Source organism: Henckelia pumila, chromosome 4 (genome assembly GCF_033568475.1).
Source record: "Henckelia pumila isolate YLH828 chromosome 4, ASM3356847v2, whole genome shotgun sequence".
Lineage (NCBI taxonomy): Eukaryota > Viridiplantae > Streptophyta > Magnoliopsida > Lamiales > Gesneriaceae > Henckelia > Henckelia pumila.
In genome coordinates this window covers 8,275,453-8,284,173 of record NC_133123.1, presented here as the reverse complement: position 1 = coordinate 8,284,173, position 8,721 = coordinate 8,275,453, and positions in this window count along the sequence as shown.

Sequence of the window (8,721 nt, the reverse complement as noted above, 5' to 3'; positions counted from 1 at the left end):
AAAAGGGAATTGGAAATGAAATTTGATCGGGATTTGGAATTACATCAAATCCTTTCAATTCATGATATCAATTTCCTTTGATATCAAATCATTCCAAACCCTTATAAAATTATATTTTTAATTCTAAATCCCATCCCATTTTTACCTTGATTCAAATACACTGTTAATGTAAAGAGAAAAAAACACACTAATAACATAACATTCCATTTAAAAGAGAGACCACCACCCAAATTTGTCGAACGGTTATCAATAGCTATCACACGTACATAAATTATACAATAATGACCCCTCTTGTTCCCACTTTGTTTTAATATTATACATTGAATTGCAATAAAATTTAGAATCTTTCATCCAAACTCTTTTCAGTTTATGCTACATGTTGAGTAATAAGTCACTTTTTGTTTTTTGCTTAAATATAATATATTTGATTGATCATCTAAATTCAAAATAAAAATATATACATTCGTCGTATTATTTTTATTTGAAAATATTGTATTAAATCATACTATCATTTCTAAATCATACAATCATGTCATGAGCGTTTTTTTCCCGTTAAATTAAGACTAGATTCCAAATTTATGAATAATTGTCTGTTTTTTTAATGACTAACGCCTGCTCTCTTCCTAACGTACAAAAAGAAAAGCTGATTATACTTTACCACTTTCTCTCTTTTGTTTTTTTTAAACTTTTAGGTGATTTTCCATTTTTACAAACGAAAGCTCGTAACTCAAGAAATACTCTCGTGATAAAGATTTTAAAAGAATTTAATATTTACAATAGAGTAAAAAAGTTTCTCTTACACAAAAATGAATATATAAAGTATTGTGAATAGTTTAATTTATTTATATATGATTCAGCAAAAAAATTGTTTTTGCCCGTAACTTAAATTGCCTTTTAAGCCTGGTTAATTTACTAAATTAAATTAGGAATATTGTAATTTGAAAATTAAGTTATCAACTCTTTTTTACAAGAACTTATATTGATTTAAAATTTATATTATGATAAATAAGTATCATATTTTTGCATTAAACGAGAATTATTAAAGAGCACAAATATATATATATATATATATATATATATATATATATTAATTGATAATTATATTTTCAAATTTAATATATATTTATACAATTTAAATATATAATAGAAAAAAAAATTTTTATCTGTATTACAGTATTACAATTTCATTTACACTAGCGGGATAGGCACACGCGTTGCGTGTGAAAATATGAATAAACGTGTTGGTTGTTCAATTTTTTTTTTTTTAAGAATTGTTGATGGTTAAGTGACTGAATTCCACTTTTTGGGGGAGGTGGGATCCAGAGGGTAAAATAGGCAAAAAACTTGATGTCCTCACATTAGGCATTAGGCGATAAAAAACGATTATTATATATATCTCAACTTTAATAAAATAGTAGAGATACTTATAAAATTACCATTCAATAAATAATTTATTGAATATTATTATATTTTTATGAATATAGTTAAAAATAATTTAGTTATGTAGATGATTTATTTATTGAGTGTTAATTTCATTAATATATAATTTTAGTATTATAAAGTAGAAGGAGAAAAATAATATTATTTTACTATATATTTAGAGATGATTCTCAAATATATTATTTAGTATATAATTTATCTATTCATTATATATTTATTAATTACAAATAAAATAATATGATACTTATTTATTATCATAAAATTTAAAATAAATGTAATATTTGTAAAAATAAATAAATTAAAAAAATAAATAAAAAATAAATGTACGTATCTAATTGAATTTAATCAAATCGAGTGGAGTACTGGAAAATAATTTAAGTTAAGAGTAAACTTGATTTGTTAATTGAATTGAATATACCAATTGAACTATTTATAATAATTTATATATCAAATTATTAATTTGTAAATAATTCATTATATCAAATTGTTTTTCGCTCATGGAGTAAATGATAATCATAAGGACAAAATTAAGCTTTCAAAGATAAAATAATAACGTGAACACAATTTTCAAAAATAAAAAAAGAAAAAAAAGGAGCAAACCCGAGAAAGTCAACAATATTCATTGCTTGGGACCTCAATACGATTTTTTATTGCATTTCCCAATAAATAGTTACCACGTGTAAAAGTGTCTTTAGTAATATTTTTCCTGTTTTGTTTAATTTCCTGTAAAATTTCAAAACCCCCCACATCGTCGTGTCTGGTAAAAGTTAAAAAAGGTGTCATCCCCTGGAAAAAGATAAAGTTAAAAATGGTTTTTACGACAAATTACAAGGTTCACTTAATCTACGTACTATATACTATTCGAACTATTAATTTTTTTCTTGATAATATGTTACAATAAGCTTAATAGTTATTACAGCAAAAATATTTAATGTTGTATCTGAATTCAAAGAGTTCAAATTCATTGGTATGTTTGGTAAAATTCACTTGACGATAGATTTCAAATTCGAATTAGTTATTTTTCGAGTAATTAAAATAAATTTCATATTAACTAGGCCATATGAATAAATTAAATTCAGATCCTCGTATTTAAGCGCAACCTAAAGAATATGAATCATGATATATATAAATTGTAATTGCATCGCAATTTCAATATATAACTTACAAGCAAGAGTTGCTTTCTCAAATAGTTAAATGGTGGTCGTAAAAGTATTCAAGTATTTCCTCAAACGCAATGGAAAAATATTTATTCTTCGTATTTGCTTGGTGTTGTTATTTAGACTCTAATTTTTTTATTGAATGCACCGTCGATTACATAAAATGTATGTATAAAAAATGGATTGTATGTAACCAAAAAGGAACTACAACCAATGTTTAATCATGCCGAAATGATAATAATTATACTGACACTACTAGTAGTATTTATTCAATTTTATTAAGACAAAAACTCCTATTAGACGGTCTGTCATTTTTTTGAGATGAATCTCTCTTATATGAGTTATTCATTAAAAAATATTACATTTTATGCCAAAAGTATTACTTATTATTATAAATATGAGTAGGATTGACCCATCTGACGAATGAGACCGTCTCACAAAAATGTTACTATTTCATTAAATATAAACTTGAACCCAAAACTGGTTAAAACAATTAAACTACAAGTTTTAAAACAAATAAAATCCAGAACAAATCATTAAAGTCGCGTCTGAATTAATGGATTTGGGACTATAATTTTTAAATTCGTTCCCTTCAAATTCCATTATTTAGATGGACAAGTCCGTTTCGTATAAGTTTTTTTTTGACAAGAAACTTGTAACTTTATTGAAAATTAGAAATGTCAAAATTACTCCATCCGTCTCAATTATATAGTTCATGTTTTCTTTTTTTTTTTCCCAAATATATAGTCATATATCATATTTAGTAATATTTTTTATACTCCTTTACTAATATATCCCTATTAACTACACCTTGAAAATTGTGCAATCATTTTTTAATACATTAAATAGGAATAAAATAGGAAGTTTGTATAAAATTTACTTTTCCAATATTTTTTGGGGAAATTGTGAATAAATCCCCGTTGGCAAACTTAACTTGCTTCTCAGTCCCCATTTCATAAATTATGTGTTTACACTACGTGACAAAAGCTTGACATGTGTTTGAACTTCCCAATTGATGCTAAATTACGAAATTGTCCTCAACTTTACATGAAACCAAATAATACCAATTGAAATTCTTGAATGATTATGCAGACGTTGGTTTTATTTTTTTAGTCTTATTGTATTGATTGTGATTATTTTTTTTGTCTAAATTTTTTATTTATTTTCTTTTATTAATTGTTTGAAATTCTTGAATGATTATGCAGACGTTCGTTTTACTTGAAATCCTTCAATAATATTTTAAGGTTCATAAATTATTATTTTTAGTTATTTATTTTCATGTATTTATCACTATTTTTATGTGTTTGTTCTTGAATTTGTTATGTGGTTTTTGTTTATATTGTTGGTCGTTTCTGTTGAATAATTATTCATTGAGTAACACTCTTGTGAGAGGTCTCATTCGTGAGACGAGTCAACTCTACCCATATTTATAATAATAAGTAATACTTTTGGCAAAAAATGTAATACTTTTTAATGGATAACCCATATAAGAGACTCGTATCAAAAAAATGACCCTTGAGACTGTCTCATATGAGTTTTTGTTTTATTCATTTGAAATGATTGAGTGACTATCATTTATTTTGTTTTTCGAATTTTTTTTTAAGCTGCTTGTTAATTCATTTTGTAATTTCATTGGAGTATCCCGTTACAAATAAAAAGACAGTGAAAATGGACACTAATCAAGCTTGTGTTGTTGCGAGTATATATTATGAAAAACTGAGTATATCATCTGATGAACATGGATCGCTGGAAAAACAAGTTTGAATGATTTTTATTGTATGGTTATGCTTTTAAGTTTGTTGTAAGTACGGAATTATTAATTATTAGGTAGAAATTTTGTAAACTCAATGTAGTTCAATATGTTATTTAAGCTTAAGGGAAACCAATTTTTATGCGTGTTCTGTATTTTGTACAAAAGTTTAAGATAATAGTACATAACTTGTATAATTCTTCGTCTTTCCAGATTGATAAATTGTTTTACTAAGATTGAATATATATGTCAACCAGCTAAAATAAATTAGGTTCGAATTCTTCTGAATTCAGAATAAATCCAAAATAATTTGGAACAATCTCAGATGAATCGTGATCCAATTCATGAATTTTGGTCATCTTATGTCATGTGTATTATTTGGAAAATATATAAGTGAATACATCGTAATGAGATCACGTGTAATTGTGGGTGACAAAGATCGGCCTTGACAAATGAAATTAAATTTGATTTGAATTGTCCCTGATTTTGAATAATTCCAAATATATTTGGAATAATATTCGAAATTTATCGCACAAGTACATATGAAATAGGAATGATGGACTCATTCTTTGCACACCGACAAATATGTTATGATTTGGTACATAATACACATCGTGATCTTTATTAGCAAAATTTTTTAACAGAATGGTACTCTCATTGGGTCATTATCAATGTCTTCATCCTACACCTTAGACAAGAGTGGGGCAAGACATATTACTAGACAAATACTTGGGTAATGTTTCTACCAATCTCTAGGGATTGAAAACTCATATCCACTTGTGTTATACAGTGTATTATAGGATATTGGTACATGTTAACATGATCATGCCTTCTTGTTCCGCAAATCAAAAAGAATATTCTGCATAATTTTGAGATTGTTTCTAATACATGTCATTTTGATCCAAAGACACTTTTACTAGTAGAGTGTGATCTTTGTGGCCCAGAATGTTTTTACTACAATCGGAACACATTGTTCTCGATTCAGTAATATTTATCTCGTCTTTACGTACTAGTTGTGCTCGATCTCGCACGCACATGTTCTGAAAGATGAGCGTTATTAAAGTAAATGATATTTCTAAAAAATGAAAAAACATCATATTAAACAAGTTACGAGTTTGGATTTTGGAACAATCTTTTTGATTTGCGGAACAAAAAGGCATGTCTATGTTAACATGCACCAATATCCTATAATACACTGTATTACGCAAGTGGAGAGGAGTTTTGAATCCCTAGATATTGGTAGAAACATCACCCCAAGTATTTGTCTAGTAGTGTGTCTTGCCCCACTTTTGTCTAAGGTGTAGGAAGAAGATATTGATCATGACCCAATAGGAGTACCATTTGTGGATGTTGATTGCCACTCAATGTAGACAATAGGGGTATATTTTTCAAAATACAAACTCGTAATTTGTTTAATATGATGTTTTCTCATTTTTTTATAACTATCATTTATTCTAATAACGCTCATCTTTCAGAACATGTGCGTGCGAGATCGAGCATAACTGGTACGTAGAGACGAGATAAATATTACTGAATCGAGAACAATGTGTTCCGATTGTAGGACAAACATTGTGGGCCACAAAGATCACACTCTACTAATGAAAGTGACTTTGGATCAAAATGTCATGTATTAGGAACAATCTCAAAATTATGCAAAATAATCTTTTTGAATTGAGGAACAAAAAGGCACGCCCATGTTAACATGCACCAATATCCTATAATACACTGCATGACACAAGTGAAGAGGAGTTTTCAATCCCTAGAGATTGGTAAAAACATCACCAAAGTATTTGTCTAGTAGTGTGTCTTACCCCCCACTCTTGTCTAAGGTGTAGGAAGAAGACATTGATCATGACCCAATGGGAGCACCATTTGTGGATGTTGATTTCCACTCAATGTAGAAAATAGGAGTATATTTTTTAAAATCCAAACTCGTAACTTGTTTAATATGATGTTTTCTCATTTTTTATAACTATCATTTACTCTAATAACGCTCATATTTCAGAACATGTGCATGCGAGATCGAGCACAACTAGTATATAGAGACGAGATAAATATTACTGAATCGAGAACAATGTGCTCCTATTATAGGACAAACATTGTGGGTCACAAAGATCACACTCTACTAGTGAAAGTGACTTTGGATCAAAATGACATGTATTAGGAACAATCTTAAAATTATACAGAATAATCTTTTTGATTTGCGGAACAAGAAGGCATGCCCATGTTAACATGCACCAATATCCTATAATTCACTGCATAACACAAGTGGAGATGAGTTTTCAATCACTAGAGATTGGTAAAAACATCACCCAAGTGTTTGTCTAGTAATGTGTCTTGCCCCACTCTTGTCTAAGGTGTAGGAAGAAGACATTGATCATGACCCAATGGGAGCACCATTTGTGGATGTTGATTTCCACTCAATGTAGAAAATAGGAGTATATTTTTCAAAATCCAAACTCGTAACTTATTTAATATGATGTTTTCTCATTTTTTTATAACTATCATTTATTCTAATAACGCTCATCTTTCAGAACATGTGCATGCGAGATCGAGCACAACTAGTACGTAGAGACGAGATAAATATTACTGAATCGAGAACAATGTGCTCCTATTATAGGACAAACATTGTGGGCCACAAATATCACACTCTACTAGTGAAAGTGATTTTGGATCAAAATGCCATGTATTAGGAACAATCTCAAAATTATGCTGAATAATATTTTTGATTTGCGGAACAAAAAGGCATGTTCATGTTAACATGCATCAATATCCTATAATTCACTGCATAACACAAGTGGAGATGAGTTTTCAATCCCTAGAGATTGGTAAAAACATCACCCAAGTGTTTGTCTAGTAATGTGTCTTGACCCACTCTTGTCTAAGGTGTAGGATGAAGACATTGATAATGACCCAATGAGAGCACCATTCTGTTAAAATTTTTGCTAATAAATATCACGATGTGTATAATGTACCAAATCATAACATATTTGTCGGTGTGCAAAGAATGAGTCCATCATTCCTATTTCATATATACTTGTGCGATAAATTTCGAATATTATTCCAAATATATTTGGAATTATTCAAAATCAGGGACAATTCAAATCAAATTTAATTTCATTTGTCAAGGCCGATCTTTGTCACCCACAATTACACCTGATCTCATTACGATGTATTTACTTATTTATTTTCCAAATAATACACATGACATAAGATGACCAAAATTCATGAATTGGATCACGATTCATCTGAGATTGTTTCAAATTATTTTGGATTTATTCTGAATTCAGAAGAATTCGTACCTAATTTATTTTGGCTGGTTGACATATATATTCAATATTAGTAAAACAATTTAACAATCTGGAAAGATGAAGAATTATACTAAATTATACAAGTTATGTACTATTACCTTAAATTTTTGTACAAAATACAGAGCACACATAAAAATTGGTTTCGCTTAAGCTTAAATAACAGATTGAACTACATTGAGTTTACAAAATATCTTCCTAATAATTAATAATTATGTACTTACAACAAACTCAAAAGCATAACCATACAATAAAAATCATTCAAACTTGTTTTTCCAGCGATTCTTGTTCATCGGGTGATATACTCAGTTCTTCAGAATATATACTCGCAGCAACACAAGCTCGATTAGTGTCAATCTTCACTGTCTTTTTATTTGTAACGGGATACTCCAATGAAATTACAAAATGAATTAACAAGCAGCTTCAAAAATAATTCAAAAAACAAAATAAATGATTGCCACTCAATCATTTCAAATGAATAAGACAAAAACTCATATGAGACAGTCTCAAGGGTCATTTTTTTGATACGGGTCTCTTATATGGGTTATCCATTAATAAATATTACATTTTTTGTCAAAAGTATTACTTATTATTATAAATATGGGTAGGGTTGACCCGTCTCACGAATGAGACCTCTCACAAGAGTGTTACTCAATTAATAATGATTCAACTGAAACGACCAATAATTTAAACAAAAATCACATAACAAATTCAAGAACAAACACATAAAAATAGTGATAAATACATGAAAATAAATAACTAAAAAAATAATTTATGAACTTTAAAATATTATTGAAGAATTTCAAGTAAAACGAACGTCTGCATAATCATTCAAAAATTTCAAAAAATTAATAAAAGAAAATAAATAAAAAATTTAGACAAAAAAAATAATCACAATCAATACAATAAGACTAAAAAAATAAAACGAACGTCTCCATAATCATTCAATAATTTCAATTGATATTATTTGGTTTCATGTAAAGTTGAGGGCAATTTCGTAATTTAGCATCAAGTGGGGAGTTCAAACACATGTCAGGCTTTTGTCAGGTAGTGAAAACACATAATT